Raw genomic sequence first — 12,446 nt, forward strand, 5'->3', positions numbered from 1 at the left:
TTTCTTATGCAGAACTATTTTTTGTTTTGAAAAGGACTCATACCATGCATAGTGTTTTGTTACCTATTTTATTTTACTTATTTTTTTTTTTTATTTTTTTTGCGGTACGCAGGCCTCTCACTGTTGTGGCCTCTCCCGTTGCGGAGCACAGGCTCCAGACACGCAGGCTCAGCAGCCATGGCTCACGGGCCCAGCCGCTCCGCGGCATGTGGGATCTTCCCGGACCAGGGCATGAACCTGTGTCCCCTGCATCGGCAGGCAGACTCTCAACCACTGCGCCACCAGGGAAGCCCTTGTTACCTATTTTAAACCACAACCTCAGTGCATCTTTGCACAGCAATGATGTTTATCTAATTTTTTAATGTTTAATTATAAAAGGAATACATACACAGTTTAAAAAAAAGAAGGGAACTTCCCTGGTGGCTCAGTGGTTACGAATCCACCTGCCAAGGCAGGGGACACATGTTCAATCCCTGGTCCGGGAAGATCCCACATGTTGTGGAGCAACTAAGCCCGTGCCCCACAACTACTGAGCCTGTGCCCTAGAGCCCGTGAACCACAACCACTGAGCCTGCATGCCACAACTTCTGAAGCCCATGTGCCTAGAGCCCGTGCTCCACAACAAGAGAAGCCACCGCAGTGAGAAGCCTGCGCACCGCAACGAAGAGTAGCCCTTGCTTGCTGCAACTAGAGAAAACCTGTGCGCAGCAACAAAGACCCAACGCAGCCAAAAATAAATAAATAAGTAAATAAACAAGTAAGTAAATTTAAAATAAAAAAATAAAAGAAGAAACATTACTTGAGGTAATTTATACTAAAAATTTTAAACTTTGTATCTTTTCACATTCATACATATATAACATTCATTTTTTCCATTTATACAATATCCTTTGATTAGATGAATTATAATTTACCTAAGTACTTGTCTCTTGTTCTTCCTCTGGACTGCAAGCTGTGTGGAACTGTGCACTTTTATCACCGTTGTATCCCAGCACCTGCATACTGACTGCTACATAACAGGCTCTCAGTCAATAATTGATACATGAATAAACTTATGTTGTTTTCAATATTTCTCTGTTAGAAACATTCCTCCACATAAAACTTTGGCCACATGTATTTTGTAGATTTTGTGTAGTCCTAGAAGTAGAATTTTGAGCATGAACCTGTGTTTTGGAAACCAAGCTGTCTGGATTTGCATCCTGGGTTGTACGACTTACAAACTGTGGAGTGCTGAGGACAGCACATGAGAGACACTTACACACATCTCTTCCCAATTCTGAGTTCCGTGACCTCACGTTTGTAGCTTGAAATCTGTCGTGGTGGAAGTATTTACACCACAGACATTGGGAAATACTGCACATCAGGGCTTTTTCTTTGTCCTGTTTCTTTTCTTTCTTTTCTGTTTTTTATGGGTTTTTTTGAGATTGCTGGTTTGCTGTCATACCATTGCCATGACCATAGGAAAGTTACATAACCTCCTGGGGGTTAGTTTTCTCCTGTGTGGAATGGAGACAGCTGAAGTCCTGCCCCGTAGTCAGGGAGGCTGCTGTGCCTGCTCCAGGGGGCACCTTCACACGGGAGTATGTGAACTGTACCTTCTGGAATGGCAGAGTGCACAGCACTGCTCACGGGGCAAGTGTGAGGATGGAATGGTTAATACATGTAACTGTACAAGCACTTAGCCCGAGCACATGCTAAGCACATAATAAATGAAAGCAATCATTATATTGTTATAATACATATATGTATTATTTTAGGTGTTTCCAAATGCTCTCTAAAAGTGTTGGACCAGTTTGTACTCTCACTACCAGTTTCCTTACTCCTTTGCTATGAGTGAATATTATTGGTCTTTTCCCCAGTCTAACTGCTGAAAAATATCTAATGATGGCATTCCTTTGCTTTCCACTGATTATTGGTTGAAGCTGGGCATCTTTTCATTTGTCTGTTGGCCATTGGATTTCTATGAATTACCTGTTTATGCTCCTTGTCTATTTTTCTATTAGCATCGTCTTCTTTGTCTTTTCCACCTTCTAAATCAATCCGTAAGTCCTCTTTGTTTACTTTTTTTCAATATATGTGTCGCAAGCATTTGACTTTGTTTAATCCTGTTTTGTTTTTATGTTTGTTTGCTACACCAAATCTATTTTAAATTTGTGGTAGCAAAAATTATTGTTTTCTGTGTTTGTTGTTTTGCTTACTTAGGTATGCTAAACTTATAAACAATCTCAAAAAATTTCAATATTTATGGCAGAGTATTTCATGTATGAACAGACATCTAGGTTATTTTCATATCTATCCTTTATCCATTTAATGTATTATAATTATTATAGTAAAATATGTAAGTATCTATATTATAACTATTACAAATACATATAATTGTAAGTAACTATTTTGCTATTATAAACAACTTTGGTTCAACATTGTTAAAACTGCATTTTTGCACACATTACAAATTTCCCATCTAGGATAGTGCCAAATTGTCCTCTGGAAAGGTGATACTATTTTTCACCCTCACTATCAGCATATGAAAATGTTATTATGTATTCAGAAAATAAGAAATCTGTGAAGCAAAATGTTCATATTGAGATTTGAGGATGCAGTTCGTAGTATCTTTTTCTTGTAGGTAAGGAGATGTCTCAATGTCTGTCCAATTCTGATTTTGTTACATCTTCACCACATAAATTATCCAAACACAGTGTGTTGCTAAGCTCTTTATCAGATCTGGGGAAATAACAGCAACCAGAGAGGCAGTCTGAGCTGCTGCAGAATGTTCATCATGAAGGCTCATGAAGACACATAACACAAATGTAAAGAGAGACTCAGAAAATAAAGATGCAGATGATGTGCCTGTGAGGGAGCAAAGCCCACACAACTTGGCGTGTGAATTAGAGACAGTAAGAATGTGAGTCCTGAGGTCCCCCGCAACCTCAGGTTCCTGGATGGGTTGTCCAAAGGGCAAGTGTGGTTTGAAGATGTCCAATCTATTTCTGGTGGAGATGTCACACTGCAAATTCACCAAAGGGTATAGGAATGATTTCACACAACAGTTCACTGGGTGATTTACGTGGGTGCAGGCAGTGGGATCATGTGACACTGGTCAGCCAATTGACAACAGACCTGCTTTGCCACTGACGGTCAACCGGCACTGAGAGATGTCAGCCGCCAGTGTGAGAGCTGGGAAGGCATAATAACATTTACATTGATGTTTTCAACCGCAACTGCGACATGCTTTTTCTCTGCCGTTGCAAAGATGCAATATGCGATTGTACAATAAATTCCCCAGCCTTCATTCTTTAAGGCTTTCGAACCCAAATTTGATCATTTCACAGCAGTGTTGTGGGTTACTATTACTCTCAAATGGAATCGATATCTATCTTATATATGTGCTTTCTAAGGGATCAGTGTTTCTATGGCTTGAATACCGCTGCCATTTAATCAAAAGATGAAATTCAAGAAAAGGCACGATTATATTGTCCTGAATGTTAAACAATATTCTGCATGCATGAGACATTGATGAATATTGCAAGGAGCATCTCGTGGCGAATCCTAGTCACTTTAAGATAAAAGATTCAGCAGTTACACACACCCAAACTCTTATACCCAGACCAGAAAAAGATGCTAATTTGGTAAGACTGAATTCAGCTCTGTAGAGGCACAGGACCAAGTTCTTCAGTGAGAAAGAGAAAATACAATTTAAAATAAAAAGAACGCAGGTTTTATGTTCTAATTTTTCATTTATTTTTAAATACTTATAAAGAGGCAACTCTTTTCTAGACCTCAGTGTAGTTTTTAGGTAAAGCTGACAGCAACCATCACAACCAAAAATGGCAACTGCCGAATTCTAAAGGCTCGTAGGTTATAGTGCTAAGAAGGTAATAAAGACAACCAACTACCCACGATTTGTGTTGAGGCCTGGTTTGCTAAATTTCCTCTCCAGGGAGGGATAAAGTTTATTTGCCTTTTCTTATTCCCCATGTGGGCAGCCAGTCTGGGGAAGACAATGTGCTGAAACAAGCGTCATCAAAGCTCAAAACGGGGCACTCAGCCTTACTCCTGGCCAGCAAAAACTATCTTTCTACCGTAAGAACATTGCTCCTCTCTGGGGACCCCAGGTCTTCTTCTGTAAATGAGGTTTCACATTCTGAGAAAATTCCAGGGATCTCTCCACTGACACCCAGAGGGAAGCTGGAGGAAACGTGAGAGATCAGATAGCTGCTGGTTATAGACTGGAGAGGGCCAGGAAAGGGTGCTGGAGTTCAAGGACACTGAAGTGTGAGAGGGGCATGGACCACATAGGCCTCCGAGGAGACAAGAAAAGACTAGGCATTGTTGGAAAATTACTAGACGGCTGGGTCCACGTGAGTGAGACATTCATGAGTGTATTCATCTCTGTATCCCCAGAGCCTCACACGGTGCCTGGCATGAAGTAGGCATTAGACACAGATTTACTGTAAAGTGAAACAACCTTAAGCTTTAGGGTCCCTTCTATATACATTCTAAAATTATTCACTTTTGTGCCCGACTTTGTATTTGCAGTCTTATATTCTTTTTCATAAGAGGGTCTCTCAACTCCTACAAACTTCAGTCCCCGGCAAAACCTTACCTGTCTCCTGTGGGTATGCAGTAAATATTTGTTGACCTAATGAGTAACAAAACAATAAATAAATACAGGAAGGAAGGGAGGGAGGAGGGGAAAGAAAAAGAAGTGCAAAGCAAAAAGTCCAGTGGCTACTGGGAAGATCAAATTCAAACTCGATCAGTCGGAGGCAGCAGTTCTAAACTGTTCCCAAACAACAGTAGACAATGATTTACCTCAATTAATTCAGCCAGCTAGAAGCTTAGTTCTTACTTGCCAACTGAGACCTAAAAGACAGATGTGTCTGTGCCCCTCTCCTTAGGCTGTTTTCAGGGGTGGCAGTACGGGTTGTAAGCATCTCCAGGAGCAGGAGAGAGAGGCGAGTATGAGAAGCTTTGTGCTTGGCATTGTGCTAGGTTCTTTCATACTCCTCGTCTCAATTTATTGTTCCCATTTCACAGATAAGAAAGCTGAAGGTCAGAGAGGTGAAATAATTTTCCTTAGTCATGCAACTATTCACCAGTAAATTTGAGATTTGAACCTTTATCTGTTGGGTCCAATATCCTACACGCTTTTCGCTACTCCATGCTATTCTACAGGGAGAAAATAGAGGGCCCTTTCTGTGGGTTCTAAAAATTTTAATGAAAAATAAGAAAAGCACAAAGGAGAACAGTAGGAAATTAAAGTGAATAGGGATTAGTGGACAAATTTTTATTACCTGATTAACTGTGGCATCTTTATTCTGCTGTTTGTTAGAGTAAGAACCATATAATTCAGCATACACTGGGAAGAATCAGTGCATCTTGGGCCATAGGAACTTTAAGAAAGAGTGAATTTGGAGGAGTGATTTGAAGTAGAGGCTGTAGATGGTTCAAGATCAAATCTGAGGACACTTGTCATCAGAGGGAGCCAAAAAGATGCTTAGACTGAAATGAGAAAAAAGTCACTTCTCAGTGGAATTTTAATTTCTGCGTAGTTCTGTAGAGCTTTTGGTTATTCATTCCTGGCAGTAGGAAGCCCTCAAGAAGTCAGTTTTGGGGCACTGAAATGTGTCTACAGCTGTACCAGGCATTGTGGATATTCAAAACAAACACATGATGTAATCCCTGCCCTTAAGACTAACAGGATAGTTAGGGAGTCGTGATACAGGTCCAGACCACGAGGAGATAGAGTCATCTGTGACGATAGAGGGTAAATTATGAGGAAGGGGTAAAAATAAGGCGAAATATAATACTCCGCTAATTTTGTGGATTTCTTGACTTTTTTTCAGTGCCTCACAATTTACAGTATGGTTTCATGTGCATCCCCTCCCCAGATGAGGAAGGAAAGGAAGGCTTAGAAAGGCAAAGTGAATTGCCCAAGGCTACCCAGCTGGTAAACGGTAGAGCTGGGAGTCAAGCAATTTTCCTCATATTCCCAGGCCAGGGTTCTTACCAGACAATAACTCTTTACTGAGTCACCTTTTACTAGGAAGCACCTTCACTACCCAATGCATTTTAAACAAATTGTCAAGTTTCCTATTCACCAAACTGACCACTAATGCAGAATTTTGACTCAATATTAATAAGTGTGAGAGTAGAAGTCTATGACTTTGGAATCAGGCTCAAGATATATTTGGACGCATCCTAGGAGTTGACCAGTGGTGTGCAGTGAGTGGCTCTGGGGTCAGGGTGAGGGGTGGGAGGTAGATGGGTGGGTGAGAAGCCTGCTTTGTAGCATTTGCTGATTTCCATTGGGTAAATACCCCCACCAGAGCCAATTTTAAGCTATCAACAGTTTAAGATCTAGTTCAGGAAATTCCTGAATATTTAACAAAGGCTCTTAGCTGGTAAGAAGCTAGCTCACTCCTGGCTGTTGCCTCTTCAGTCTTTTCCACTCTCATTTTTGGTGCTAAGAAGCACCTTGTGTGAAAATTTTGGATCCGACTTGAAAATCTTGAGTCTAGTGCTGTGGTTATGACTTCCTTTCTTCTTTATTTGTTCCTGTCCATTAGAAGACAAATTCATATTCTGTATCTCATTGATTTTTTGAAAGTGGCTTGATGTTATCTGTCTGACATACACAAGCTGACTACATCATTGATAATTACTTCTCCTTTTTAATTCTTAAAGAACAGTGTATTGATACTCCTGGTTGATCTGAAAATCAGACTTCTAGGGCAGATAAGAAAGCTGTGCTTTCATTCAAATATTCTTCCTCTTCTTATAGTCAGCAACATTTCTATATGGAGCTAATTCATTTAAGATCTCCACTTGGTGAATTTAATGTAGCTCAATGTTAATGAATGTTTAATTCTGAATTGCTGATATTCTGGTATTCTTTGCCTTAGTGGCACGACTTGACCATGATTAAGTCAAAAAATCTGCTTTGTTCACGTTACTCTGAAAATCTGGAGTGCAAAGTATCCATTCAGTTTTATTTCTCCCTGGTGGGTACAGCCCTCATTGGATACTAATGAGAATTACAAATGTGGGTAAAGGAGAAACTAGCGACTTTGGAATGGAGGGGCTGGTTATTTTAAAGATGTATTGCCATGGCACTTACGGAAAATGATTTATTTGTTTTGTTTTGTCCTCCTATAAATCAAGAATACAGCACAGCGTTAAACATTCCTCAATATTTATGCTAATATAAATTTGGGTTTACATACTTGACACTAATTCAGGAGAAGAAGCGATATTAGAATAATGGCTACCTGTGACAGCCACGAGTGTTACTTTAACTCTTTAGGAGTCTATGGATGTTACCGTGTAGAGCAGACATGGCAGATAACTCCCTGTCCGGAGCAGTTTCTCTGGTAAATGCATTCTGACCACATTCTCTGTCTTTTGTTTTGTCCTGTTTGGGGCATTAGGTTAGCAATTGTATTTATAAATTTCTCACTAAGGAGTCACTGGAACAGAATGAAGAGACAGAGGATGGGTTTTGTGAGAAATCAGTACCCAGGATGTTTGACTATAGCTGCAAGTCTTGGGGCAGTACGTGGATCCAGTAAGCAAACAAACAAACAAAAATACTCATTTGTAAAGGACAGATTTTATATCCACTAAACTGTGTTTCTTACTTCCCTGCCATTTTGTTGGCATCACTTAGTTATGACCCTCTCAAATTCTTCAACCTCTTTTTGCTTCAGTTTCCTTATAAGTAAAATGGGGATAGTAATAGGACTTGCCTCATAAGATTACTGAGAGGGAGACAAATACAATACACAGTGCTTGTATGTGCGTGTGGTAGGTGGGCTCAATACATACTCTGGGGCTTGGCAGACAGCACGCACAATTGGAATCCTGATGGTACCTTTGCACTCTCCATCCTACTGGAGTATTTGTGAAAGTCCATTGGACCCCAACAATCACGGGCAATTTTCTGAGATGTTGTGTTAGGGCTGTCACCCCCTAGTCCGCAGTAGAAGCTCAGAGACTCGCTGGAGTTCACTGCATTGCCATTGTCCTCAGTGCCTCTCCGCACTGTGTGAATTGGGTCAATCTCGGATTCGCTGCCTGGTTGACCTTTTGGGGGAGAACGCTGCAACTCTCCTTTCCATATTTCTCAGTGTCTGAGTGCATTTTTGATGTCGCCTATCTGCAGCCATCCCCAATATGCACACATTCAATTTGGTGATAGGTTTCCTTTGGGAGATATAATTGATGCAGACCGACCATCGTATCTCCCATGAAAATTTGGAACTTCTTTGATTGCTTTTGATGCAAAGTACAATGAGAATTCAAGGCCTTATTATTATTCTTGCTAACCAGGAGACATGCCAGGTTTAAAGTCAGATTTGTTTCTGTGTTAGTAATACATTTGTATTACCTTTCCTTGCAGTCCTCGTCTATACTCCTGCTATCTTCAACGTGAGTTTGCGCTTGTCAAAATGAATAATATGCAGCATCAATTCAAACTCCACTTTTCCAGTGTGTTCAGCTGTAATAGTTTCACTTTGCCTTGATTCTGTTGATTGCTATTAAATCCTGGATGGCTTTAAATTCTGTGAGATAGTCCTCAAAGTATCACTTATAAATTGTGTGCATTTATTAGAGTCTTGCTTAGAACAAAGAGTGTTCAAGCCCCCGGAAAAGACTGCCTTCTACTTCTGCTCTCTAGATAGAAGAGGCTATGGCAACATGTTTTATCTTTTGAGAAAAAATTAATTGTTTAAAAAGTAAATATAATAAATTATTGTAGGGAGGATTTTTGCTTTTATTCTTTTCTTTTTTATTTGGTGCAGGAAAAAAAAATAATCCAAGCCCAATACACTTTAGTGAAGAGTGTGGATTGGGGCCAAGAGTCATAATAAATTTCTTTGTGTCCATATGTACAGTACTGATGTAAACAAAGTGTTGGTTGAATTTATTATGAGGGCATTGTTCCTATGTAATTTATCTGGTTTCAAAAGCCAAACTCCAGCTCTTTTATTCTTAGAAGTATGGTTATTATAGACTACATTTTATGAATTCCTGCCAGATAGAGTATTACATATATCAACTATATTTTTCTATTGAAAAAAATTGAACCCACTTCAAATAAAAATCTGTTCAAAGTGTAGTCAAGATGAGTTGAGTAGTGGTTGTCTAGTGCTGGTTGAGCATATCATGTAAGCCCAGCCATGTGCTGGGTGCTGAGTGTGGGAATCCTAGAGGTACTAGGCTATAAGAGGAAGGCAAGAACCACCACCATTATTGTTCCAACTAGACTCAGGTTTACCACAATGCTAATGAAACTTAAATTTAAATGAGGTCCCTCATTTGTATGAGTGTCTTCCAAGACTCTGGTTAAGGCCCAGGTAATGTGTTCACGTGGCCACATGTTTTGTAAAATTTGGAAAAGTCAGATATTTAAATGCAATTGGTTAAGATCACTCCAACTTCCCCTAGTCGGTAACTAGTGTATTTGGAGTGGCCACCAGTCTTCTGATGATCCAGTTGAGGGAAACTGGGTTGGGACAGTATTTAGTTTGGGTTTCCTGGGATACATTTATGTGGCCTGCAGTCACTTCCATGTCCAGTCGGGTTCTTGTTAACCATCCCAATGCAGAAACAGTGCCCCAGGATATTTCTACTGCCCACTGTGCTGACCCACTCAGCATCAGGAAACAAGAAGCAGAGAGCAGAAGTCATATCACAGCATCGACATGCTTTACAGGGCCTGGCATTAGAAATAACTGAATGGTGGGACTTCCCTCGTGGTCCAGTGGTAAAGAATACGCCTTACAATGCAGGGGACATGGGTTCGATCCTTGGTCGGGGAACTAAGATCCCACATGCCTCAGGCCAACTAAGCCCGCGCGCCACAACTACTGAGCTCACGTGCCTGAACTAAAGCCTGCGTGCTGCAAACTACAGAGCTCACATGCCCTGGATCCAGCGCACCACAACTAGAGAGAGAAAACCTGCAAGCCACAACTAGAGAGAAGCCTGCACGCCACAACAAAGATCCCGCGTGCTGCAGCTAAGATCAGACACGGCCAAAAATAAATAAAACAAATAAAGAAATAAGTGGACGGTGAAGGAGACATGAGGTTTGAAATGTAAAGAGCCAGAAGCTAGTCTCATCAATGACCAGTGAAAATGGAAGTTCGTTTCTGTCAGAAATATACTCGGTAATGAACCACCTATCACCATATGTAAATCCACTGCTACAGATTGAATGTGCCCCTCCCCAAGTTCATAGGTTGAAAACCTAACGCCCAAGGTGATGGCATTAGGAGGTGTGGGTCTCTGAGAGGTGATTAGATCATGAAAGTGGACCCCCCCTATGAATGGAATTAGTGCTGTCATTAAAGAGACCAGAAAGCTCCCTTGTCCCTCTTGCCATGTGAGGCTACAGTGAGAAGACTGTCATTAAGGAAGAAGCAGGCTCTCACCAGACACTGAATTTACCAGCGCCTTTATCTTGGACTTCCCAGATCTCAGAACTGTGAGAAGTAAATTTTTTTGATAAGCTACTTGGTATATGGTATTTTTGTTATACTAGCCCCAAAGACCTAAGATACCCACCATACATATTTTTCTTTCATGATAGCAATGTGTGAAATAGAACTAGTCATAATGCTTGTATTTGTAGGATACAAACTTGCAGCCACATTATAAAGAGGTATGTCTCTTTGTAATGGTTATTTCACCCAACCATCAATCATAAACAAATTTAGTTCAACCAAGCTAAAGCAAAGACTGAATTATCTTATTATCCTCTTTATAAAAATAATATTACAAAATCATTCATGAAGTGATCAAGATTGTACAGCCAAATAATTTAGAAAAAACATTATAGAAGTATGCAAGGCAATTAGTTAATTAAAATATTGTGTTTTTTTTTTATTTTGTGAGGCAAGTAGCATTCGGAAGTTTAAAGATACGTAATTTGTGGTGATTTCTTTTCTCATTCTGAGTACACACTCACTTTTATTTTGTATTCTAGTCTTTAAAGAGTGTTCTCCCAATTGTAAGAATTCCAAGCCCCACAAAAATCTGGATCCACCAGACTACAGTTCTGTGCCACTTTCAGGCATATGAATCTCATTTTAAGGTGCATCATAGCTGGATGTGACAGAACACGTTCATTCCTTTTTCTTTTTTTTGCGGTATGCGGGCCTCTCCCGTTGCGGAGCACAGGCTCCGGACGCGCAGGCTCAGCGGCCATGGCTCACGCGCCCAGCCGCTCCGCGGCATGTGGGACCTTCCCGGACCGGAACACGAACACGTGTCCCCTGTATCGGCAGGCGGACTCTCAATCACTGCGCCACCAGGGAAGCCCCGATGCTGGCCAGTTTTGACAGTGCTTCACCTCAGGTACACCATGAACCTCTTCCCTGTGTGTCCTTCTGACATCAAGGATGAGAGAGATGCCTGTGGAAAACTGGAAACCACATACAGCCCGGAAGTGTGGAAACTTGCACTTCCTGTGATGGATGGGAACAGGGGCTGTAAGAGAAGTGCTTCCCCTTCTGTTTCAGGCCAGTGGTGCTGAGGTAGAGTCTCACAGTGGCTCACAAGGTCCCGGTGGGGCTGAGCTCCCATCACAGTGCTGACCAACTGGACAACACACGTTTCTCTCCTGTTTTATTGTCCACAGAGTCTCACTCCCATTTCCTGGGTTTGCCTTTCCACCAAGTGCAACCCACCATCTTAGACTCTGCCTGGAAGCAACAGTTTGGGGTAAAGAGTTGAGGAGGAATCTTGGCTCAGAAACCCATGCTTAGCACCATTAAATCGTGGACATTGGGGCTCCATCTTAGAGCCGAATGACACATCTGCAGGCAAAATACAGAAAAGGAGCAGAGCAGGGGAAGCAAAATCATCACAATGGCTCGTCAAATACCTTCTGTAAAAGGACTTGTTTTCACTAGATATTCTAAAAGTTACCTTCCAGCGTCAGTACATCAATCCATTTCTTTTTCTTCCATAATATGGAAACAGGTCCCAGTGAGACCACATATTTTTTTAGAAACAAATGACCTCAAACTGAGAATCCTCGTGAGGTGATCTGCTGCCTTATTACCTGATAAATGGCCTTTCACATAAAGATATCATGGATTCTGCCGCCAAGAATATTTTTAAAAAGGAGTCTTTCTCACTGTGAAATATCCTGTGAAGGCAGTTATCACAATTTTTCTGTGAGCTGTCACAACAAATAGTTGTTTTGGAGTTGATACAGCATGATCTTGTCAAGTCTTTCATTTATTAATTATTCAAAAGAGGAGAATTCCAATCCAATATTGTGTTACTAAAATGTAGTGTTTTCCCACAGGGATTTTCCTAGGGATCAGGAATCAGGGAAACATCTTTTGTTTTTATATAAGATGGGTTTGTGCAGACAAAAAGGGAAATAGATTCCAGAACTCTCAAATACAAGGCTGTCTTATACTGTGAGA

The sequence above is a fragment of the Orcinus orca genome, chromosome 7 (genome assembly GCF_937001465.1).
Source record: "Orcinus orca chromosome 7, mOrcOrc1.1, whole genome shotgun sequence".
NCBI lineage: Eukaryota > Metazoa > Chordata > Mammalia > Artiodactyla > Delphinidae > Orcinus > Orcinus orca.